Here is a 26,816-nt window from a genome sequence, read left to right on the forward strand (position 1 = left end):
CTCTTAATTAAAGAAAAAATTCAGATAAAATAATGGGGTTGTCCTGTTGTGGAGAACATGTGACTCTGTGCTCACATGAACTCCAGCAAGAAGTGAAGCTTCTTGAAAGGTGCTAGGCCAGATAGTTTTTGGAAGGTGAGAGTTAGTCACTGTCAGGCAATTGATATGAAAACTGGTGATTTCCCAGCTCCATTGGAGTGGGGGTCTGGAATGAGCACAGGGTCCAGAGTGCCACCGAGTGAAGGTGTGCTGATGACATCAGAGCTGGTTAAAGGGCAGCAACAAAGCCACTCTTATCAGGTGGGGCTGGCGTCTGTGGTGGGCACTGATCCCTGCAGGAGGTGTGTGGGCCCAAAAGGCCTGACCTCCCCTTTGCAACCAGCAGGGCCTCTGCAGTTTGGCCTGGAGACTGTTCAAAGGCAGGATTGCCTTTCTTAGCTTGGTGCCCTGTGTCTCCACTGGCTATGGTTCTGCCTTTCCTGGGAAGCTTGGGGCTCAACTGGAAGCTGATTTCCACCTCCTCCTCACTTCCTGAGCACATTGTTCTCTGTGCTGGTTGTTTTGCTTGGTGGGGTTCTGGCACATGGACTTGTTAACCAAGGCTGTGATAGTTAAGGATTTGGGGCTTGAAAATTCTGTCATTTAAAAATTTTAAAAAAAAGTTTTCCATGACTGCAATAATTTTACATTGCTTTGGTGAGGAGCTAAATTCCTTTACAGAAAAGGTTGTGGTTATCACCAACCAGTTGCAATGTAAGTGTAGTAAGGTGTTGCTGAATGATAGTGACACGATCAAAGAATTGTGTCTTTAATTGATTCGTTTTGCAAACGTAGTGTGTACTTACACAAACCTAGGTGGTATGGCCTAGGCTTTTTGCTCCAAGGACCACAAGGAACAAAACAACTTGTGACTAAATCAAGCAGGAGAGAAAATGATGCAATCAAGAGATGTGATAAACATGATGTCTGAGACTGTAGTCAGCATAACACAGCATACAGGCTTACAGTCAGCTTTGCTTTAATAACTAGAAGGATACACTCTTAAATAATTATAAAAGACATAGCACAGTAAACACATGAGCCAGTAACATAATCATTTGTTATTAGTATCAAGCATTGTATACATAATTGTACTGTTTTTTTGTGAATGGCAGTATAGTAAAATTTTTATACCAGCATTACCACAAACACATGAATAGTGCATTGCTCAAGATACCACCGTGACTATGATGTCACTAGGTGATAGGAATTTTCCAGCTCTGTTTTAATCTAACGGGACTACTACATATGTTACCTGTCACTGAACTAAATGTCATTATGTAACATGTGACTGTATGTATTTAGAGATAAAAGTCTTTTTTTCCCCTTGACTTAATGAAACAGAGGCTATTTAATTGCAATTTGGTATCTATGCAGAGAAATAGGAAATGGAAAATTTATTTATTCAATAAACATATGCTTTTTATACAGGAATAAAGGATATATAAAAATATTTTAATAACTAACAATTATTGAGGGCTTAGTATGTGACAGGCATAGTTCTATGTCATTCATTTAACAATCCTATAAGGTAAATGTTATTATTCCCATTTTATGGTTAATGAAACTGAGGCTTAGAGGGTAAATAATTTGCCTAAGGTGTGACTCAGTTGTTTTGGACAGAATTTAGGGATCCAGGCAGCCTGCTTCCAAATCTCAAGCACTTACCTCTACACTGTTACCTTTCTAATAATACCTGGTTTCTAGGAGTTCACACCTGAGTCAGTTGACAGATACGCAAACAAGTAAATATAAGGCATGTTCTGTACCATTTGAGTTCTATTGTAGAGTTTTGCACCAGGTGCTGTGGAAGCATCTGGGATGGCCAGAAGTAGTTATAGCTAAGTAGACACCTGAGATGAGTCCAGAAAGATAAGAAAAAGTTTGTCAAGTGGAAGATGAAAGGAGGTGTCTCAAATAAGAAATATAGAGGCATGGAAGGGCATAGCAGACTTAGTGAAAAACTTAAGTGGTAGAGATGAAACTCTATGGGTTAGTTAGGGGCAAATGAGACTTGTGTATTATGAGCTTGTGTATTATGTTAAATAATTGAACTTACCTTCTGTGTGAATATCAGTTGAAAGTAAAGAATGGGTGATTTGTTCTCTTGCTTAGAGTCTAGCTCTAGCTCTTTTTTTTTTTTTTTTGGGCACCAGGGATTGAACCCAGGGGTGCTTAACCACTGAACCATATCCCCAGCTCTTTTTAATTTTTTAAAATTTTGAGACAGGGCCTTGCTAAATTGCTGAGGCTGGCTTTGAACTCACAATCCTTCTGCCTCAGCCTTCTGAGCTGCTGGGATTGCAGGCATGCACCACTGTGCCCAGCAAATTCTTTACATCTCATTTCCACAAGTAGATCAGGATAGAGAGGCAAGAGATTATTGTCAAAGTTTAGAAACCCTCAACCACCTTTATTTTCTTACAAGCCCTTTACATAACTACTCTGGTTAATAAGATGTCTTCGTGCCTCTGTGACTTTCAACCCATTATCCACACTTTGTCCTTGAATGTGATTTCTCACTCTTTGCTTGCCTGGTGAACTCCAGTTTACCTTTGAAGACTGACTCATGCTCACGTGATATGTTTACTGAAGTCTTTTCTGACCCTTCCTATTAGAATGAGCTGCCCTTCATTCTGATCTTAAATACTTTGTACAGACCTTTAACATAGCAGGTATCTCAATGAAAAAGGAGGGCTGTGCAGTAATACCCACATAGGTTCAAATCCTGCTTTGTGTATCTGCAGGAAACAGTTGTCACACTTAGTGGGTTTAACTGGAGAGGTTTTTTTTTTTTTTTTTTTGCACTGGGGCTTGAACCCAGGGGTGCTTAACTACTGATCCCCCAGCCCTTTTTATTTTTTTTTCTTGATACAGGGTCTTGCTAAGATGCTTAGGGCCTTCCTAAATTGCTGAGGCTGGCTTTGAACTTGTAATCCTCCTGCCTCAGCCTCCTTAGCTGTGGAAATTACAGGCACGCACCACTATGCCTGACTAGAGAGAGTTTTATGAAGGGACTGGATAGGGCAAGGTACTTCTCCAGTGAATAAGTGGAGCATGCCTATCTACCACTCCTGGCCTTAAGGGCAACAGGAGGCAGTGCTGCTGCTAGATGCCGGTAGGAAGATCTGGAGCTGTAGAAGAGCCCTTTCACAAGAGCTGTGGCTGTGGAATGCAGCCACTACTTGAACCCTAGTAAGTCAGGAAGGAGCTGGGGGAGTAGACACACTGCCCTCCTAGTCCCTGTGGTGCTTCCCATCAGCCCAGTCTAACTGGAAACCACAGTGTGAAGGAGCTTGTGTAGTACAAATCCTAGAGGTCAGCCTCCCAGGGACAGAGCAAAGCAGAGATGGGCAGAGAACCTGAGAACAGGACAGGGACAGTAAAGAGTGAGAAACATACATGGTAGCCTTTCTAAGTTGTTTCAACTCTTTGAGACTTAGCTTCCTTATTGTACAGTGGCCATGGCTGTCTCTGGAACTAACACATTGGAAAAGATATCATGGTGATCTACTTAGAATGGATACTCAGTAAATGGTAGTTTCTTTCCTTCCTCTTTTCCCATAGACTATGAGTTAGTTTTTTAAGGGCCATATTGTGTAGTCCAGAAAATCTCCTGACATCTGGCATCCAAATTCATTTTATTGATTAAATGAATGAATAATATTTATATGTGAAATATAGCTTAGTGAATGAGTGGCACTATAGGAATTCAGAATATGGAGAGGGGTTCTTTCATATCCCAAATAGGGTGGTCAGCGGATATCTATGGGAGAGCTGCGATTAATTTGGTATGAGTTGGCTAGGCATCAGATAAGGAAGATAGGTTTGGGAAGTAGAGAAGCAAAATTACTGAGAACTGTTTGAATGTGGGATTTATCTAAGACAGATACAAATACAAAATAATGCTGGAAAAACAGATTGGAGCCAGAATGTATTCCAGACAGCCATTGATTTAAACTTTACTTCCTGTGCTTCATGGAGATACTGGAAGAGTAGAGTATCAGGATTTTAGGAAGCCTAAATGTGTGCAGGGTGAGCTAGGGGCACAAGAAAGGGGACAGTTTAGTGACCACTGCGGTGGTCTAGTGTGAGGTGATTAGGGCCAAAGCTTCAGCCTAAAGCCTGGCATGCTTTGCTAGCATCTGATATCATTGCTGAAGGGGAATCTGAGGATGGCCTTTACTGTCTTTTCCTGGAGGAGCAGTTGGAAGGGGGAGAGATTAGAGGGTAGGAAATAGCAGTACAGGCTTCTCAGTAGCTTGGAGCACAATAGCATTCAGGGGGTTAGGGTGGGTGGGTTGTTCTTTAGGGCAGATAGAACTCACTTCCTCCATCTGACCGCATCTCCTATCAGTTGTGACAGAGACAAGAAATTGTCAAAGTCAGTAGTGAGGAGGCTGTTGACTGCTTGTCTCATGTGATTCCTGTGCAGTCTTCTGGAACATTACAGCCTCTGCCGAATTTCCGTTTTTATGTCATATGTGGACTCAAACTGCAGCTTTGTGTCATCTAATGGATTTGGTTAGGTGTAGTTAGTACTACCTGCTAGAGTTGCATGATTTACCTTGGTCCCAAACCTGTGCTGTTACTAACTTACACATTTGGAGAAAGTTGGTGTTAGCGCATGGTGTTGTAAGAGCAACTCTTGTTGTAGCTTGTTGTAGATGCAATAAAAATAAATCATCTGTGGTGATTTAGGATTATTTGAAAGACTTTATATGGAGCACTCCCGGCATTTCTAGTGGCATTCCGAATAAGTCATAGGCCCATGAATGAGAAAGACCAAAACAGAAGTAGCTGCAAAGGAGATGAATTAGAAAATGTGGCTTTGCAGTTTCAGAGAGATTGTAGTAGGACTATCCTCTTGATGAAGCGTTACATGGAATGTGTTATACTTAGCATCTTTGGCTGCTCTCACCCGTGTACTTATTCTGAATTCATAATTTATACTCAGATGTGCCTCTAAGAATTTATAATGAGGATCAGTGATATAAACAATTAATAATACATGTATTGTTTTTATGTCACTCCTTTGGAGAATTAGATGTCTCTAAAGTTGAGTAAACAAAAAATTTATCCTGTTTTTCTCTCAGGTTAGGTCTTGGAATTTATACTGTGTATTATCTGTTACTGGAAGCTTAGAAATTTTTAGTTACCTCTGGGGAGGAAAGAAAATTATATCCAGATCTCCCCTTGGGCTTTAGTATTTTGACATTACAAAGCATTTTTTGTTTTGTTTTGTTTCTGAATCCTAGAGTCTTTAAACATCATTGCCTTCATGAGAAGAGTACTGCATTTATTGCATGTGTATATCATTGCTATCCATGGCCATTGTACTTTGTGCTGTTCTCTCCTTTACTCTTCCCTGCAATTCTCTGGGGGTGGGTACTTGCTTTCAAGAGGAAGATGCTTGTCCAAGTCACCATGCTGGTAGATAATGGGGCTAACACTTAAACCCATGCACACTTGACCCCATGCAGGGTAAGCGGAAAATGGGAATTCAGAATGATCACATTTCTCTTGTTATCTTACTTTACCCTCCTAAAGTATTTTAATCTGCATATGGCAGCAATGTACAGGGTATCTTATGAGCCTGCTTTTCCTGTGTCAAGAAAGTAGCAAGAGTCATTTTCCCGATTGCTACTTACATGAACCTGCTAGTATAAAACAACTCCCGGATCCAAGAAATATTATGTGTCTGAGGTTGGGGGTTGAAGTAAAGGGAAGTAAGTTTGAGATCATGAGTAAATAATCAAACATACTGACTCTATTCCCATTACATTTCACTAATTCCAACTTTCTGTACACTGCATTGGGATTGCCTCCATTTCCTTGTGACTTAGAACCTCTGAGTACTCACTTGAGCTGAGAGAATATCTGATTAAAAATGGTGAATGCCCATTCTGTAGCCTGCTTCCTTTGCTGGCAAAACCTCTTGGTCTTTGAACATCTGTCCTCTTACTTTTGAAGTCCTACCACAGGCAGACGCTTGGATTATAGAGCCTGACAGTTTTGACTGAGGAGTTGGAGAACAGACAAGCCTAGCACAGGTGATTGAGTTATTCTCTTTTCTCAGTCAACACAGAGAATGAAGCAGGTTTGGGTTGTGGGGTGAAAATATAAATTTCCATTTTGAAATTGTTAAGTTTGAAATATCTGTAAGACATTCTACTGTCCAGATATCATGGAATATGTGAATCTGAATTTGGGAATCATTAGTACATAAATGTTATTAAATCCATGGCACTGGATGAGATGACCCAGGAAGTGGATATTGGTAGAGAAGAGAAGGGAGTTGAGGATGAGCCTTGGATTCCTCCAGTGATGAGAGTTTGAGAAGAGGGTTGTTATATTGAATTAAGTTTGGCCTAAAGCTGCTTCCACATAGATTTTAAATTTGGTCCAAAAGTTTACATAGTGGAGCGTATAACATAGCTTGATGTGTAAATGAACTATAACTTAGTCTTGTAACAAGTAGCAGAATCTCAGCCAATCCAGAGCTTCAGTCAGTGATAGGCAGCCAGCTCTTCAAATCAGGTTGGAGTAAGGCAGTGACCAAACGTTATCCAATTCAGCAATCTCTGTACCTCACTTCTACTTTCAGTATCTTACTTCCTTTTCTCTGGCTATAGATAAAACCTACATAGGTGGTGGGGTGGAACATTCTGAACCATTTTGGTCTGGACTGTAGCTTAATTCTGGAATTGCAAATAATGCCAATTGAGAACTTTAAAACTAGATGTTTTAGTTTTCTCTTTTAATTGGAATATGGTTCCTTTATATCCTCTACTTCTTCCTTTGAAAATGTAGATGCTTTAAGCTGAGATGGGTCCAGGGCTCCTGACTTTGGTTTAAGGTTACTCATTTTAGATCAAGAGAAGGTCACTCAGGTGGACTAGAGAAGGTAACAGAAAAGGGTCTCTCCCCTACTCACTTCCTTCACCTTACCCTTCTTTTCCTTCTCTCTCTCTCTCTCTTTTTTTTTTTTTTTTTTTTTTTTTTTACATCTTGAGGATATTTTCTGCTTTTGTGATTGAAGCTTGGTTTGTTGTAAGGCTTCAGGGTATTTTGGAACGTTGCATAGTTTAAATTTTTTAAAATTAGTATTACCAAGGTTTTAGGTCATCTTTTTTGTTGGGAGCTTGTTGCAGTGTAGAAAAGACTAAAGGCACATCCTTGATCTTATTGAAAATATAGGAGGGTGTTTCTTTGTTTCTTTCCTGCTTAGATTATGAAATGGTCTTCCCTTTCCCTTTCCTTTTCAAATATGTCTGACCAGGCAGCTTTATTTGCATAACCTCAGTATACTTCCCCTTCTGTGAAAGGCATGACTGTTCAGCTCATGCCTTATTTTGGCTAATTAATCAGTAAATACAAAGCTCTTAAAGGAAACAAACCCCCATTTCCTTTTCTTTGTTTCCTAGAGAATGAATTGAGTTAATAAAGTCAAATATCTTTTGCTAACTGCCTGAAAAGGATTTTATTAGATGACATTCATTCAGTTTACTGAGTCTTTGCTACACATTGCTATACCTCCCTCTTCAGGTTCTGAACCAGTGGAATCTTGTAAAAGATTTCACTTGTTGCCTATTTGTTATCAGCAAGTATACAATTGATTGTACACAGGAGCATGCTGAGTAAATGGACTGTATTGAATGAATTATGCTAATATGGACAGTGTTTAGTGTCCCAAATGTCTTAGGAAACCAAGATTAACTAGGTTCTATGCTTGGAAGAAAACAGGCTTTTCTTTTTAACTTATAATTCTGAGGTCAGCATTTTGATTGTGGCAAGGCCTCTTGCTATTCTTTTTGTTTTTCTTGTTCTCAGTGTTGCCTGTTACCTAAAAAACCTTAAATTCTTTAAACTCCAAGCAAAAGTAACTTAAAACAATCAAATAACTACTTAAACTTTCAAAGTTTTTGTATTGAAGGGGCTGAAAAGAAAACCCCTTCAAAAATGGTATAAATGATTATTTTACCTCAAGTGAGAATAATCCTTAAATTGTTCTGGGAACATGGACATAAGTTTCTTTATTTTGGAGGACACAACCATAACTTCCCTTGGAATTCTGCTTGGAAATTAACAGACATCTTTGCCTGAGACATTGCTTCTTGATCTTTACCATAAATCTCATGAGTTATGAATTTAGGACTGTATCCTATTGTATTATACGTGAAGAGGGTGAAGTTTACCCACCTGCTTCTCAATTACTATGAGTCTTTGTGAATCAAAGGAAGTTTAAGTCTGAGGGGATGTTAGAGCTTATCTAATTCATTGGTTTTTCCTAATGCTAGATTCCCTTTTGCTCCAATACTTCCATTGATAAAATCTTTCATTGATAGCTGTAAGCATCACAAATTGTTTATATTTGATAATCAATATGCAGTTTCTTTTCTAGACTCATGGCTTCATGTCTCTGAACATTAATTATTTTTTTAGAAAATTTTTTTAGTTATAGGTGGACACAATACCTTTATTTTATCTTTAAGTGGTTCTGAGGATCAAACCCAGGGCCTCATGTGTGCCAGTCGAGCACTATATCACTGAGCCACAACCCCAGCCCGAACATTAATTCTTAATTTTTCTACACATCACCTTCTTTGAACTCTTCTAAATCAGCCTCAACTGAGTGAAAAGGGTCCCTTTGATTTCTGTTCTTATTGCCCATATTTTTGTTTTCCAGTTGTGGAATGATGTGTGGTTCAAGAAAACCAAACTGTAGATTTGAACCTTCCAGATTCATGTCCGACAGAATTTAGTTTGTGCCTTGGAAGAGCAGATGTCTGTTCTAGAAATAACAACAATGTTTCAGGAAAATTATTTCCTTGTAAAAGTACTTTGCAGTTAAGTAGTACTTTGTAGTTGATTTCATATTTCCAAAGCATGTTCATATTTGTTTTCTTATTTAAGCTGAACAGTTACATTGTGTATTGGGTAGGGCTTATATTTTTAACCTAACTTCACAAAATTAAGTTTCACAGAGTAAGCCATTGGCCCAAGGCCATAAGGCGAGAGAGAAGCAGACATCTCTTATCTTTGTAATCTGTTGAAGAGCAGTCTATCTCAGATAATGCTTAGGGAATTGGTTGAGAGATTTCAGGGAGAAGACTATAGATTGTAGTAGACTGGAGGAATTACTCATCTTTTCAGTGTGACTCATTCCTAGGGAATAACTTTATATCTTTGAGAGCCTGCTCACAGCCTGCTTGATCTGTACTGGCTACCCAAAGCTACTAGTGTAGTATTGGCAAATCCATTTTGGTAGAATACTATCAAATCCATAATGCAGCTTTTACACATCCCACTCCGTTATCAAATGGTAAAGTAGCTAATCAGTACTAATGCTGGGGTGTACCACTGACATATCAGCTGCATCAACATATTTGATCCTCCCACTTTGTGCAGCTGAGCATCACTAAGATGGATAAGGATCAGATACCTAAATTAATCTAGTGTTAAAAATTTTAGCTTAAACACCCTTGCATACTGTTGGTGGGAATGTAAAATAATGCAGCTGCTATGGAAAAACAGTATGGCAGTTCTTCAAAACATTAAAAATAGAACTACCAAATGGCGAGCAATTCCACTGCTGGATATGTACCCAAAAGAATCAAAAGTAGGGTATCAAAGAGATACTGGGATACTCATGTTCATAACAGCTTTATTCATAATAGCCAAAATGTGGAAGCAACCCAAGTGTCCATCAATGGATTAATGGGTAAACAAAAAGTGATATATACTTAAACTATTATTCAACCTTTTAAAAAAGAATGGGAATTCTGACACATGCTACAACATGGATGAATCTGAAGGACATTATGACAAATAAGCCATTATGCTAAGTAAAATGAGATAGATACTTTTTGTTCCACTTTTATGAGGTATTTGGAGGGGAAAAGTCAGTTGTTTCTTGGATAAGAGTTTCAGTTTTGCGAGATGGCAGAAATTCTGGAGATTATGTAATAATATCAATGTATATAACACTTATGAATTGTAATTTAAAAACTATTAGGATGATAATTTTTATCTTATATGTATGTGTTTTACCACAATTTTCAAATTAAGTTTAACCAGAGCAACAATAGGCAAGGAGGCAGAAGAATAACAATAAAAGTTCATCAACAAGGGCCCCAAATGCTAAGAATATTAGAGAAGGTATACACTTAGCTTATTTTAAAGGCAAACTATCATGAAATAGAAGAGGCACAAAGTAAATAAAAGGTAATTACAAGCAGCAAATGCTAAGAAAAAGATTTAATTCTGATTGGGGGACATTTCCTTAAAAACCCTTTTCGGGAATGTCTGAATTGAATATCAAATGACAAGACAGTGATTCATATGAATAAAATGAGAGCTGGGATCACTACTCATAAACAAAGAGAATCTACTTAGAATATAAACTTTTAATTGAGGTTTAAAGGATATTGTATAATACATTTGCATATGAGTTAAAGCATTATATTTGTGAAAAACAATATTGACCTAAAACAATATAAAGTTGCATATTAATTCAAAAGATCACAATATTTCATGATCAGTTTGTTAAAAAAACTCTCCAGACTTTGGCAAATAGGCATGTTGATGTCACTGGGAGCTAGGATTTACAGTGGAAGAGAAAGATTTGAGTATGTAATCAGAGAAGTTACCAAAATCCCTATAATTTTAAAACGGAATTGGAAATACCAGTTTGAACTCAATTAAATCATTAAAAAAAATACTATTTCCTAACTTTCTCCACCGAAGAGATCTAGAAACAGTGACCAGTCCATATGGTGGTATCCTAAAATCATTTCTTACAGAAAGACAATAAGGTTGTGACTTTGGTTGGTTCCCTTAAACAAAGCCTGGGAAGGGGATTCTTATGTAAGTGACTTACTGAGGGAGAGTGCCATGCAGTGGAGGAAGGGAAACAGGGCAGTGCATCGGGGTAGAATCTAATCCACAAGGATGTGGGCTTGGCGAGAGACCAGTGTCACCCCAGTCTTGCACCAAAGTGTGCTTCACAAATTGCATTGTAGATCTTTTCTGCTGGAAGCAAACCTTTTGTTCCTGCGTTCAGTCATCAGCCATAGACCCTTTTAGAGAGGTCTCTGAAGATGGGGCAGCTGTGTGCTATTAGCAGCCAACACTCGCAGCAGGTGGGAGGTGAGTTCACTGGCCAGGTGGAGGCCATCCAGGCAGGGCACTCATAGAAATCATCACAGACTTCTTGGGGAAATGGCTGATTCCAGATCTGGCACTGGAAATGTAGAATGAGCCAGGAACATCTTGTGAAGCCAAAAAGCAAGGACACATCAAGGACTGCCAAGGTCATGTCACGAGTACCAGGAGTCAATTAGAAAGGCCCCTACTGCACTGTCAATGTGAATAGTAATCACAGTGTGTTGAAACACATTGACATATTTAAAGTCCATGAGTCTATGATATTTTTAAAAATGACTTCATCGATGACCTTTGAAAAATGCTAGGGAACCAACTCACCCTCTGAAACGTGTTAAAGGGAAAGAATCAAGCATTATCCTGTCTTTGCTATAAAAATTATTATACATGGTAATCAGATCATTTGGGGGGAAAAAGAAATGATGCAATTAGAATGTTACTGGTTTGCAAACTAATGAAATAATGAACGTAGACAATGGTCATCAATGAGTGTTAACATGTATAAGAGAAACAACCACATGTATGTGCTTTCTGATGAAAGTACACAATAATACTTCTGAAATGCTCTTGCCAAAAATTGAACCTAAATCATCTTAAACTGCTAGTTCTAATTATAGATTTACGCAGAACCTGGGGGACAGAAGAATATGTTAAAAGATATGGTGCAGATACAGTTATCAAAATCAGACTGTGGGAAATACCCTCAGTTTCTTCAGCAAATAATATTGTATTATTAATAATAATATTGTAAGAAGCAAATGTGAGAGTGGTAACCAAACTACAGATGGAGTGAGACTAAAGAAATAACTAACCAGGTGTAACGTGTATGAATTATTTGGTTGAACAAATCAAGTGTCAAAAAGAGTTATTGAGAAAAGTGGGAAAATTTGAATGCAGGCTATTTGATAGCATTAATAAATGTGTATTAATATTTTAGGTTGATAATGTTATTATGATTTGGTAAAAATAGTCCTTATTTTTTAGAGAAACACACTAAAATATTTAATAATGATATAATAAGATCCCTAGGATTGACATTAATATAATCCAGAGGGATGGGGGAGAAAATGTGGGCTAAGATTGGGCTAAGGTTGGTAATTCTTGAGACCTGGTGTTGTGTAAAGGGGGTTCATTATATTTTTCTTTTATTGTATAAGCTTGAAATTTTTCATAATGATACATTTAACACATTAGAAAATGGAAACAAAGCCTTTATTTGAAGTTTTATATCATCAACACTTTGCTTCATTAAGTTCCTCCTCTGGGTTTTGTTTTCCATAGAGTCAGCCTAAATTTTTGTTAATAACATTTCTAGATTTCAGATCTTTATTATTAGAAGGTTTTAAGAAAGGGGTATTATTCCCTTTGCTAGCTTTTTTTTTTTTTTTTGGTAATTTTTTTCTTATAACAAAGAACTATCTGCTAGTTATTGATCCTTTACTTAGAATACTTAAACATATTAGTGAATGGCATATAAAATGTGCTTAATTAAAAATTTAAATAATATAAAATGGACAAAAAATTATGTAGGCATATTTTATGTTTTATTATCTAAAAGCTGATTCTTCCTTAAGAAGAATTCTTATTCTTGGTAGGTTTATTGATGTGAGAATATAGTCATTATTGAAACAAAACTGACTCAAGGAAGCATGCCTTCATGTTGCCCGACTTTGCTACTAAAATGCAAATGATACCTGGTTTAACAGGTTTTTTTTTTCACAAAAGTAGAATTCTTCTATTCCTGTATTACTCTATTCTAGCAAATTACACTTCTGTCTTCTCAAAGAACTCATGAAATTTTGATGATGGCTAAAATGCAACATATTGAGTTGCTCAATCGATTTGAGTTAATCTTTAATATTGACATGACATTCCATTATGTGATTTTCTATTCAAGAGATGATTTTCCAGTGGTGGGTCATCTGCTTTCATTTTCCTGCTATTATTTCTCCTTTACTGTTGCTAAACAGAATGCAGGCCAATGATTCCACATGTCTAGTTCTGCTTAAAACCTAAGTTTGAAGCTGTCATTAGTTAGGATGCTCTAGAATTACCCATGAATTTTCTTCAACATTGGGCATGGATAATTGAGAATTGGGCATAAATTTTAGCTGCTTTGCCAGATGCATTCACCGTCTCTAAAACTGGACAGTGGTTGTGTATGTATTGAAGAAGTAATGAGGTCCTTGTAAGATGTGTGCTTTCATGCTATTAATTTTCATGACTTGCAGCCACAGAAAATAATTATTTTTAAATGGTCAGCATCAGTGTTGAAAATGATCCCATTCCTTTTAGGCACCAGAGTAGCCATTTCCCTTGAACTGTGATAACAATCAATTGACACATTATTTTTAGCCTTTTCTTCTCCTGCATTCCAAGAAGGTTGAACATGATTGAGCATAAACCTTCATTCCAGGAGATCTAAAGGGCAAAACTTTACATTCAGTCTGAACATACACTTTAAAGTGGAGTTCCATTTTCCTTCAGCTCTTCGGAGTTTTAAACAAGAGATGTCCCAAAATTTGTCAGCCAAGATTCTTGGCATCTTCCCTGCCCTAACCTCTGTTTGCTTGGTACCTTTTTTGTCTCTGTGGAACAATAGATTAGCTACCTATTTAATAAGAGGTAAATGAGGGTTAATCAGGCTTGATTTCTTCCACTGGTGACAAATTACAGACATTGTGATTCTTCCCATAAAGAGAAACCACTGGATTAAATTTCAGATTGTTGTTCTGTTTTTGTGTTTACTTTACTTTTGAGTAGTAAAAGATTTAAGTATGGTTGGAGAGTTTTAGAACTCCAGGGTCAAGAGCCTGCTCTTAAAAATTCTGAATTTTTTTTTTTTTTTTAATAGACATTTAGGTCTGAAGGTGGGAGATGGAGTGGGAAGATGAGTCAGTTGGATGTCAGGCTTTGTCTGATTCTTTTGACACTTACTGTTTGCATTTATTCTTAGTCATTTTCACTTGTTCTTTTATTTACTTAGGTATATGTAATTTTGAATAAGAGTATTTTACATTATTAGGCATTGTACAAGTATTTCACTAATTGATATTTTAAAATATCTTTCATTAATTATACAACCAGATGAGTTGAAAAACTAACAGTACTGATTTCTTAGAAATACACTGAAATTGTTTTTTCAGTTATTTTTTTCATTATAGTCCTGTCTCATTCTAACTTTAATAACGAGAAAAACTAAGTCACCTTAGAGGAAAGAGATCGTGCTTTTTGTTTTAGACCTTAACCTTGAAGACCTGTGGGATTTCAATAAATATTTAATAATGAATTTCTGGTCTGCTTTTTCTCTGAGTAGTTATTACTTAGCTTTCATGGAGTAGGAGAAATCTGTAAGACGAGAAGTCAGAGTGAAGAGTAGAAAAAAGGAAAATTACAGGCTCAATTATCATGACCGATTGTCAAGTTGAATTGTATTTTATATATCCAAAATACCTATCTTGATGCTTTTTTGAAAGTTACCTACTTATTGTGGGAACAGAAATTAAGCAAATTAAATTTTTCTCATATGTAACAGATACCACATTTTATTAATGAACTGAATCCAGTTTAATTTTGTTTGAGTTAAGACAAACCTTTTGGCAAATGTAAGCAGTACAACAAAGTGGTTAAGAAGGGAACATTTGGAGTCACAGTGAGTCCCATGAATCTAAATTCTGACTTTAGCGCGTAACTAGCTTATTGCCTTTGGGCAAGTGAGTTACTTAGCTTCTCTGTGGCTTAGATTTCTCAACTATAGAACGGGGATCCTAACTTCTTAATGTTATTGTGTGGGTTACCCTAGTTATAGATTTGAATAAGCAAGAAAAATTAATCGTACTACACTATTTAATTCAGCGGTGAATTATATTACATGGAATTAATTATGAAATCACTGAATATGCATTTTAAGATAAAATTATGTAAGAAAACTATAATCTTTGTCTATCATAAGAGAAACAATAAATAATATATAAAATTAATGAATCCAGAGAGCAGTATATTACAGTCAGGGAACATTCTCTGATAAGGTGACATTTGATTAGAGACCTGTGTCACTGATGGAGCCACATATCTGAGTAAGAGCCTATTAAGTCAAATACTTTTTATCATTATTTTATTCTTGATTTATGGATTTGTTTTACTTCGGTAAAAATAAAAGACAATTTTAAAAGGAATGGGGAAGGCAGGTGGAATGGCAAAGGCCCATAATTCTAGCTACATAGGAAGATGCCAAGTTCAAGGCTAGCCCCAGCAATTTATTGAGAACCTGTCCCAAACTAAAAAGTAAAAAGGGCTGGGAGTGTCGCTAAATGGTAGAGCATCCTGGGTTTAATCCCCAGTACTGTGGTGCGTGGGGGGGGTGGGGCTTGGGGAAAAATGAATGGGACATGAAGTCATGGAAATAGCATTTGTAAATTACTCTTTAAAGAAGTTTGCTTGATAAGGAATTGAGGCAATTAGGCAGCAAGCAAGGGAGGGTGTAGGATTCAGAAGGTCTTTCTTAGGATGAGAGACATTTGAGAGGTTTAGGGAGAAGAAAGGGGGTCTTTCCCAGGCCTGGACAGAATGAAGGTGAGATAAGGGCAGAGATTAGATTTTGGGATAGATGGAGGCTGTTAATAGGAACAGAACTGAGTGCCAGTTGATGTTATATACTGTGCATTTGTTGAGGGTCACACTTCCTGGTTGAATGTTGTTTTCAAAACAGGTTTCAGCAGACCAGGATTAGAAGTTAAAGGGACTGCTTAAGTTGGTACAAGATGGAGGTAGAATTGATAGCTCTAGAGAAGTTGGCTGGGATATTGATGTCCAGAGCATGCTTGAAAGGATGCATGATGAGGGTGGATGAGAAAGAGCAGGAAATAGCAATGGCAGCAGTGGATCTGACCTGGAACAAAGAGGATTGGAGGTCAGGGTTAGCTTGAAGGGGAGTGAGAGCCTGGAGAGCCAGAAACTTGAGATTGTGCTGTTGGATTAAATGAGAGGTTCCAGGACTGGGAATGTGGCTCAGTGGTGAATGCTTACCTAGCATGCCCAAGGCCTTGGGTTCATCCCCAGCACTGGAGGGAATAAAAGGAGAGGTCAGAATTGATTCAGGTTTAGTTCCAGATGATGTCCTCATTCAGAGTGGGACTGTGGAGTGGCTGGCAGAAGAGGACAGAGGTGAAGGTTATTTGAGTTTGGGAGGTTAGGAGCCTTTGGGGATGAGGTGTCGAATGGCTCATCCACATGTGTATGGGAATCTTCCTGAATGATGACAGCTCTCAAAATGGAGAAGCAGCAATGAGTCAGATACCAGAGTCCTCAGTGAAGGAGGAAGTGTGGCCAGAGGTTAGACAGCGATCGTGCAGAGAAAGGAAGAGAGTGGCATTTGCTGGTATACACAGAAGGAGCGGCCTCTGATGGAGTGATACAGTGGTGTAGAGAACAGGCAGGTAATAAACACTTGTGGCCTGACAGTGGAAAGTCAAACAGTAGAGATGATGCTTTGTTTGAGGGATGGAGCTTGTTGATGCTAAAATGAAGATCCCAAAGGGCATGTAGAAAGAGTTGGCAGGAAGGGCAGCAGTGGAGGATGTAGAGAGTAGCAGGAGGTTGGTAGTCTTTGAAAAGAGTTGCCATTGCGGGATCCAATGGTGCCCATCTGTAAGCCCAGCCACTCAGAAGCTAAGACAAGAGAATCACAAGTTCAAGACTGGCCTTCGCAGCTTATTGAGACCCTGTCTCAGAAAATCAAAGGACTGGAGATATACCTTGGTAACAAAGTGCCTGTGGGTTCAATCCTCAGTACCAGACAAACAAACAAAAAAATCACTCAGAGGTTGTGAATTTGGGACAGGATACAAGTATGGCCATGAGGTGTGGTGGTATGGTGTGGTGGGAAGTTCGCCAGTGCTACCACCCTCTGAGCTCTAGGGGTAGATCTCTGGTTGCTGGAGATAGCCTGTGGCCTTCACACCAGTACTCGGCAGCTGTGCTCTTAGCTACTAGTGTGTCTTCAAAGTCCTTTTGGAACCTGGATGCATATCATGGATTCCAAAATAAGAAATTTGGAACTTGAACTTTAAAACAATCTGTATTTAAATGCCTACAAAAAGTATTATTTCAAATGGGAAGTTAACATTTCAACTTTCATATAATCATACACAAATGAAATTTAGAGTACATAAAAATATCTTAAACATTTATTATTTAAATAATAAAATCCTTTTCAAACATTTAATGGAAAAAATGTACTGATTGTGTCTGATCATTTGTTTTAGATGACATTGATGGAACCTGTCAAAGAGTGCTTAGGACCCCATGAACATCTTTGTTTTTTTGGTACCGGGGATTGAACTCAGAGGCACTCAACCACTGAGCCACATTCCCAGCCCTTTTCTGTATTTTATTTAGAGACAGGGTCTCACTGAGTTGCTTATTAGCACCTCACTGTTGCTGAGGCTGACTTTGATCTCTAGATCCTCCTGCCTCAGCCTCCCGAGCTTGGTTCCCTGTGAACGTCTTAGAGCATCTCTGGCTTGAGTTCCAAATAAAACCTCAATCAGAAGTTGTTTGGAAGTATGTGTTTGCATGGAGAAAAGAAACAGCTGTTTTAACAAATGGTGCTGGGAAAACTGGTTATGCATATGTAGAAGAATGAAATGAGATCCCTATATCTCATCCTGCACAAAAGTCAACTCAAAATGGATCAAAGACCTAGGACTTAGACCAGAAAACTTGCAACTGCTAGAAGAAAATGGGGGGCAACACTCGTGTGTGTGTGTGTGTGTGTGTGTGTGTGTGTGTATGTCATTGCCTTCATATATATGTATATATATATATATATATATATTCTTCATATATATATTCTTCATATATATATTCTTCATATACATATATATTCTTCATACATGCCTTCATATATATCTATATGAACAACACACACACACACACACACACACACTTTAGTAGCACTTCTGTAGCTCAGGAGCTAATACCAAGCATCAAATTCAAAACTTGTGCACAGCAAAAGAAACAATTCAGAGCTCAAAGAGAAAACCTACACAAAGCAAGAAAATCTTTTCCTACTACTCTTCTGATGGGATTAATATCCAGAATATATAAAGAACTCTAAAACTTTACCACCTATAGACCAAATAACCCACTCAACAAGTGGGCAAATGAATTAGTTCTCAGAAGAAGAAATATAGATGACCATTAGATACATGAAAAAATGTTCGACATCTTTAGCAATCAGGGTAATGCAAATCAAAACTACACTGAGATTTCATTTGACTCCACTTAGAATGTGAGCTATCAAGAATACAAATAATAGATGCTGGTGAGGATGTAGGGAAAAAAGAACACACTATTGGTGGGATTGTAAGTTAGTTCAACCATTATGGAAATCACTATGAAATTTCCTCAAAAGACTAGGAATAGAACCATCGTATGACCCAGCTTTGCCACTCCTTGGTATTTATTCAAGAGACTTAAAGTTAGCATATTATAGTGATATATGCATACCCATCTGTCAGCAGATGAATGGATAAAGAAAATGTGGTAAACACACACAATGGAGTTTTTTTCAGTCATAAGAAAGAATGAAATATGTCATTTGCTGGAAAATGGATGAAGCTTGAGAACATTATGTTAAATGAAATAAGCCTGACTCAGGTCGAGGGTTGTATGTTTGCTCTTATATGTAGAAGCTAGAGAGGGAAAGCTGGGAAAAAATGGAAGTAGCTCATGAAAATATAAGGGAAATCAGAGTAGAGGAGGGGGAGCAGGGAGGGGAAGAAGGGAGACAAGTAGGAGGTTCTGGGGAATGAAATGACCAAATTATTTTATGTGTATATACAAATGTGTAGCAGTGTATCCCACTATTATGTATAAGTGTAGTGTATCATTAAAAAAACTTTCAAATATGTATTTGTGTGCAGTTGAAGATGGTGATTGTAAAGATAAGCAGGCCTCCTATGAGAACCTATTCAGGTAGCTGAGAAGGGGAGGTGCTATTCTGAAGAATGTCCCCTCTCAAGAGCTTTAATTTTTGTGCCTTCCTTTGGTGATTTGGAGTCCTGATTTTATTGTTTCTTTGAGATCTCTTAAATATCGCATGATTGGAGATGTATGTGGGGAGATTAGAATGGACAGGTAAACTGTGCACCCTTGTATATACCTGTAGTCCCAGCTTGGGAGGCTGAGGCAGAAGGATCACTTGAGCCCAGGAGTTTGAGGATAGCCTGGGCAACACAGCAAGACTTCTCTCCCCCTTCTCGCCCCTTTCTTTTTGGTACTGGGAATTGAACCCAGGGGTGCTTTACCCACTGAGTCACATCCCCAACCCTTTTTATTTTGAGAAAGTGTCTCATTAATCGTTTAGTGCCTCACTAAGTTGCTGAGGCTGACCTTGAACTTGCAGTCCTCCTGCCTCAGCCTTCTGAATTGCTGGGATTGCAAGTGTGCGCCACCACGCCCGGCTCAAGACTTTTCACTTTTACAAAATCTCATGTAATCCCTGCAACAATCTTATGAAGCATATGATATCATTCTCCTTGTATATCGGAGAAACCGGTGGCTCAGAGAGATGAAGCCATTTTTCTAGATTGTATATAGGTCTTAAAACTCTGAATTCAATATTCTTTAGTATAGGAGCCTGAATAATACCTGCCTTATTCTTTTTTTAAGTATACAATCTCACTATGTTGCCTAGCCTGGCCTCGAACTCCTGGGCCATTCTCCTGCCTTAGCTTTCCAAGTAGCAGGGACTACAGGTGCCTGGCTGAGATAATATTTTTAACAAGCATTTTTTATAAACTATAAAATGTACTGTGAATGTAGTTATGATTGACAGGGCTCTTAGGTGATGGGTGGTGATAGAGGGATGGAAAAAGAAAGATGGCAGATTCATGACACCTCTTATTGGCATATTGCACCACCTGCTTTTTTTTCAAATTTTTTTGTAGTTGTAGATGGACAGCACGCCTTTATTTGTTTATTTTTATGTGGTGCTAAGGATGGAACCCAGTGCCTCACACGTGCCAGGCAAGTGCTCTGCCACAGAACTACAGCCTCAGCCCCACCACCTGCTTTTATTAACCAATCTGTTCACTGTATAAGTAGTTATGTGATAAACACCCTTAACCCTCCTGATTCAAAACAAAAGCCGAGATCTTGGCAGTAACCCACATCTAACATATGGTCTCGCCTTCTCAAGGTAACCATCAATCTGCAACACATTCCACCATCCTTATTTCCCTTTTCACAGAGTTTGTTCCATCTCTATTCCTAACATGTTTAAGTTCTACATTCTTAGTTATTTTAGCTGAACAAAAAAGGTGGCTACTTTATGTAATTATTTGGAACTTTCTTTTTTCACTTAATATTTTGTTGCTCATATGCAGCTAGACTCTGGACTGGTGCTACGGTGTATTCATTTTGACACTGGCGTGAATGGATCACAGTTGTTCATTCCCTCTTTGCCACCGGGCATGGGAGTACTGCTCTCAGTTTTCTGGTGCGTGTCTTCCGCTGCGCTGTGCAGGTGTGAGTACATCTCTTGGGCATGTGCCTAGTGGAATTGCCGAAGCCTGGGGCACACGTGGAGTTCAGCTTTGGGAGATAACCCTGACGGGTTTTCAGAGTACTCACACTGGTTTATGCTTTCGTCAGCACTGTCACATGAGGAGCCATGTGTTTTCCACGCGTAGTAATTAGATTTTGTAAATTTTTGCCAGTTGAATGCATGTCATCTGTTAATCTCGTTGTAGACCCGATTTGCTTCACCCTGATCCCTAATGATGCCAAACATCTTTTCATATGTTTATTAGCCATATGTGTTTCTTCTTCAGAATGTCCACTCTGTTTGCCCTTTTTCTTGTTTGGCTCTTTATGCTTTTCCTTCTGCTTTGCCTGTGTTCTTTATTCTCTGTTCACTGAGTTTCAATTTATGTTATTTTATTTTGTTTCTAACTTCTACTTTTGATATCCTTTTCTGTTTTTGTAAACATATAAAATAGATTTAATATCTGAACATGTTTGTCCGTGGGTGTGCGGTTGTGTTGTTTGCGTAGCTTCACCACGGGGACCTTGTTTTGTTATGTGTTTCGTGACTCTTTTATTATGAGCTTATATTTGATTGAACTTCATCTGTGGTAATTTTTGAGTCTTGGATTGAAGGTACATTTTTTTCAAAGAAGAGCTTTTGTTTTTGCCAGGCCTCTGTTACTAACCCAGGGACATCTGAAAATGAATTCTCAGCTTTAGAGTTTTTCATGCTGTGTGGGGGTGAAACTCAGGCCACAAAATGGATCTGAGCACCAACTTGTGGTTATGGTGATTTTTTTTTTTTTCCTACTCCCTCAACCTCCAACTGGAGACAGGCAAGTGTGCCTCTATCTCACAGCATTCTTGTTTTGTTTTTCTAGTTCATGCTTTTCCTGACTTTATTTTATTTTATTTTTTTTAAGTTGTCAATGAACCTTTTTTTTTTTTTTGATTTATATGTAGTACTGAGACTCGAACCCAGTGCCTCACACATGCTAGGCAAGCGATCTACCACTGAGCCACAACCCCAGCCCCTGTATTTGGGTTTTTTAAAAATTGGACTCCCTTGGCTTTGTCTTCTCAGAGCAGGTGCTTGGCCACCAAGTAAAGCTTTAGGGTCACAGGAGGTCAGCATAACATTTCTCTGTCTGTGTTTTTACTTTTCTCTCTGGTGTCTGAATATTTTCCTTGCTTTCCTGCAACTTCACTGATGTATTAGGAAATTTGTCATTCTTATTCTTTCCAGCATATTTAGATATCACGCAATAGGAGGCTTGTTGGTTTGTTCAGTTTGTGTCACACTTGAGAAACCCTTGCCTTGTTTTTGTATAACTAAAGAGGCCCTCCCAATGGGTCTCTCAGATCAGAGGAGTGTGTATTACAGCCACCAAGTTAAAAAATGTGGATGTCATTGTCAAAGTGCATTGGTCATTGCCTGCCAAGACCTTGCTTTTAGTTCTTATTTCTGTATAATTTCATTTCAATGTAGGCTGTTAAATACACTTAGCTAGTTGCCCCCCCACCCACCTTTTTTTCCTGTTCTGGAGATTGAACCCAGGACTTCATGCATTCTAGATCAGTGTTCTATCACTGAGTTACATCCCCACCGTATTTAAAATTTTATTTTGAGACAGTCTCACCAAGTTGCTGAGGCTGGCCTCAAACTTGTGATCCTCCAGCTTCAGCCTCCTGAGTTGCTGGGATTTCAGGTGTACCTGGCTTCATCTCCTGTTCTTAAATAGATGATGCAGCAGCTTCATGTCCCATGTAGGATAGAATTGTTTGCATAGGGTATTGAGAAGTTCCATAGTGATTCACTTATTTTCAGGTCTCAAATTTCAATATATACTCATCATTTCAGATAAGCCAAATTGACTTTTTAATTATATAGTGTTTTATAATTTGGAGTTGAACATAAAACCTCAAATAGAGAAAACATTTCTTATAATATTTTTATGATACAATGAATTATGACGTAGCAATGTGTGTCAAGTTATTGTATCTTATGTTTCTTTTATTTGTTAATTTTTGTTTATTGTTTTTGGCGACAAACACTTTCTAAAAAACTTGCCATTCAGAATATACTTTCTTGAAGCAGGAGTGTGTTTTGGGATTAGGAGAGGATATTTTCTGTTTGTTTTGTTTTTTGTTTTAATTACATGTACCACTCAGCACATAATATCTCTTAATTTCATTTGCATTTAAACTTACCTCACTCAAAATAAACAGCTTCTCTATAAGTTTGAAGAGGAAACATTAAAGATACTGAAATTTGGACAGCAAAACAGCTTTGGGGATGATGAATACTTGCACAGTTTAGGAACCTCAAAAATCATCCCTCCTGTGTTGTCACTGTGAGGAAACAGGGAGCAGAAAAGTGACCTGAGATGCCAAACACATATCCAGTTACCCTCAAAGCTGCAGGTGGAAACAAGGCCTCCTAGCTGGACATACTCCCTTCTGTACTGTATTGTTTCCCTGTCTGTGTGTCATGGTTAGCTAAGCATTTTTGGGTTTTTAGACCTATAGATTTGAAAAAATTCTCTTTATACATTTTATAAGATGAAATAACCATATCATGTTTAAAATTAATTTATGAAACACATTTTACATTAAAAAAAAAAAACCTTACAAAATAATCTTTGGAATTTATGGGAGTATTAAGCAGAATACTGTGCTGATTTCCCAAGTTTGTTTCCAGAATTCCAGTAATCACTATGACTCCAGGCAACCTTGTCTGTTTACTAAAGCAAAAAAATCAGGAAGTCTGAGATGTGGATGGTTCAGGATACCAGAAAAGTGAAATACAGCTCTTTGTGAAATAAGAGAGCTGCTTTTTATAAACAAACGACTGTCATTATTTCCTGTTTTTAAAATCCTATTAAAAACTGTTGGGGAACTTTATCAGCTCTCTGTAGCTCCAGAGATAACCTTATTTATAAGATTGTAAAGAAGTGAAGTTCTAAAGACAAGGAAACATTTCACATCGATGGCATTTTTATTGATGTTAGACAGCAGGCATTATTAGCTCATTTAATTCTAAAGGCAACCCTAGGAGGTAGATATCTTTCATAGATTTGAAAACCAAAGCTCAGAAAGCCTAAGCATGTCCAAAGTCACTTTGTTAATAGTGATGTGGCTGGGCCAGGAGGCACGAAGCTCTGCCAGACTCCAGGGCTGCACCTGACCTCAGTTTTCTTACCTCCCTGGCTAGCTTGCTGAGAGCAGTTTCATTTCTGCTGGATGGTTGGGAGATCATCTTGTGCCTTAAACCTCTTGTTGCAGGACAAACTTCAGGGCAAATACTGCAGCAGTGATTGTGGGGGTAGAAGGATAAATAGGAAGAAACTAATAAGGAAGGAAGTCAGTATTTTTGAGTACTTACTATTTGCTAAGCAGACAGGTGCTTTTGCAAAATTCATTCTCTATTCATTTTTCCATTCCACAAATACTCTTTGAGCACCTGCTGTGAGTTTGTCACTGTGCTGCAAACTGGAGATACAGTAGTGAACAAAACAAATTCCCTGTAGTCCTAGAGCAGCTTCTTCTTTTTTTGAACAGGGGGCTGTGGAGAGACAGATGACAAGCAGATTGAGAAGTAAATAGACCACCTGTCAGGTAGGGTAGGTGCTGCTGGAAAGGGAATAGAGATATGGAGGTAAAGTGATATATGGTTGGTTTGGGAAGAACTTTCTTTACAAAAGTGCCAGTTGGAGAATTCTTTAAGGACAGATCCCGAGGTCTTGTTCAGGCTTTGGATTTTTCCCCGAGTGCAGTGGGAGCCCATGAGGGTTATCTGTGAGTCACCTACTTAATGAGAAGGCAAAGAATTTACAGAATTGTGAGGAATTTTACTTTCTTCACTTTTCTGCATTTCGTCCTTTTGACTTTGTTGCTCTCGGATGATCTGCACTGTCCATTTCAGAGGAAATTGCCTGAAGCGCCCTTGCATGCTTCATTATCCCTCTACAAGCTTGTGCATTTTATAAGTCTGTCACAGGCACAGAGCAACTCTGTCACGGGAGCATTTCAGACACTGTGGCACCAGTTTTTGGTAGCAGATCTTCTGACTCCCATCAGATCACATCAGATTATTTTCTCCCTGGAGAAGCAGGGAGGCAGGTGAGACGATAAGGCCATCTGTCTCTCGACTCAGTGGAGTGGTGATGATGAGCTGTCGCACTGAACTAGGGAAGCCGAGGGTGGGTTTTCACAATTAAATTAAGAGCCTGTGCTCCAGCCTGTCTTTCTCTTGAGTTTTTGAATTGGGCCAGACTATTTTCTGTTAGGACAGAGAACTCATTTGACTCTTTGAATCTCTGTCTCTATGTTGGTCAGAAATGTTTGTAGGAAAAATAGTCAAGTAGACAAAGTTTATCTTTCCTCACCTCTAGGAGCCTCAATGTCCCCTTTTCTTTTTCTTTTTTGGTACCTGGGATTGAACTCAGGGGCACTGCACCACTGAGCCACATCCCCAGCCCTATTTTGTATTTTATTTAGAGACAGAGTCTCACTGAGTTGCTTAGTGCCTCACCGTTTGCTGAGGCTGGCTTTGAACTCGTGATCCTCCTGCTTCAGCCTCCCCAGCCGCTGGGATCCCCTTTTCTTTTTATCAAAACTTTTTTTCAGGATGTAGCCTGATTACCTTATTCATGCTAAAGTATAAATAACTAATGCCAGCTTAATGTTTTTCTTCTGTGAGATTCTTGATTAGAAACAAAAAGTTCCAAACCAAAATAAAAATGAAACAAACAATGCACCCTTATTACTGGAATTTTAGGCCACAGTGTGTAAGGTGTTGTGAAGGAAGGTAGAAAAATTTTTCAAGTCCTCAAAATGCTATACCTTTGGCAAATATAACTGTAATCACTTTTTTTTTTTTTAAGTTGTAGATGGGCACAATACCATTTATTTATTTATTTATTTTGATGTGGTGCTGAGGATCTAACCCAGTCCCTCACAACATGCTAGGCATGAGCTCTACCACTGAGGTACAGCTACAGCCATAATCACTGTTATTCTGGTTTTCATGCTATCTTTTTATCTTAGAATGAAATGCTCTGAACATGTATTTAGTATTAGGTGTCAGGCAGGTATCATATTAGAGGTTTTGTGTACATTTTTTAAATACTATCTACCATCCAGTGAAGTAGCTATGATTATCCACATTTAGAATGTGAGCAAGTTAGAGAAGTTAGGTAACTTTCTGTGGTAGTATTAGTTGTTGATAATGGAGTCTAGAATCATCGTGGCTTCCTAACAGCCTGATAAAAGCCTTATACTCTCTCTTTCCATACAGTTCTAAAAGGGGAACTATAACAGGTGTTTCTGCTTCTCTGATATGTAGTCATGGTGAGTCATAAACCTCTGATAATGTGGTAGCCAGTTGTTCTAGTTAGGCTTCTCCAGAAAAACAGAACCAATAGGATATACTGGTTATGATGCATGCACACAAGCACAGATTTATTTATTTTAAGAAATTAGTTCATGATATTGTGTGACTGGTATATCTGAAATCTGTAGGGCAGACGGGCAGGCTGGAAATTCAGATAAGATTGGTATCACAGTTTTGAGTCCAGATTCTGTAGGGCCTCAGGCTGGAAGCACAGGCAGGGTTTCTGTGTTGCAGTCTTGAGGGTAATTCCTTCTTCCTGAAAACTTAGTCTTTGCTCTTAAGGCCTTCTACTGATTGGGTGAGGCCCACTTGCACTTCAGAGGATAATCTGCTTTACTTAAAGTTTGCTGATTTAAATGTTAAGCACATCAAAAAAATACCTTCAGAGCAACACCTACACACTGATATTTTACCAAAAAGTGGGTACCATGGTTTAGCTAAGTTGACACATAAAATTAACCATTACACCTATAAACAGTTATTTTAATTGAAAAGACATTTGAAGGACCTGGATTCTTTTTTTTAAATATTTTTTAGTTGCCAATGGATTTTTATTTATTTATTTATGTGTGGTGCTGAGAATCGAATCTAGTTCCTCACACATGCAAGGCAAGCAATCGATCACTGAGCTGCAATCCCAGCCTCAATACCTGGATTCTTCACCTGACAACACTCCAGCTTGTTC

General features: G+C 38.3%; 1 protein-coding gene across 1 annotated transcript in view; it reads left to right on the forward strand.

The window, feature by feature from the left end:
- Window positions 1-26,816, forward strand: part of Dst (dystonin) — a 456,059-nt gene that overhangs the window by 48,187 nt on the left and 381,056 nt on the right.

This window comes from Sciurus carolinensis, chromosome 7 (assembly GCF_902686445.1).
Source record: "Sciurus carolinensis chromosome 7, mSciCar1.2, whole genome shotgun sequence".
In the NCBI taxonomy this organism is placed as follows: Eukaryota; Metazoa; Chordata; class Mammalia; order Rodentia; family Sciuridae; genus Sciurus; species Sciurus carolinensis.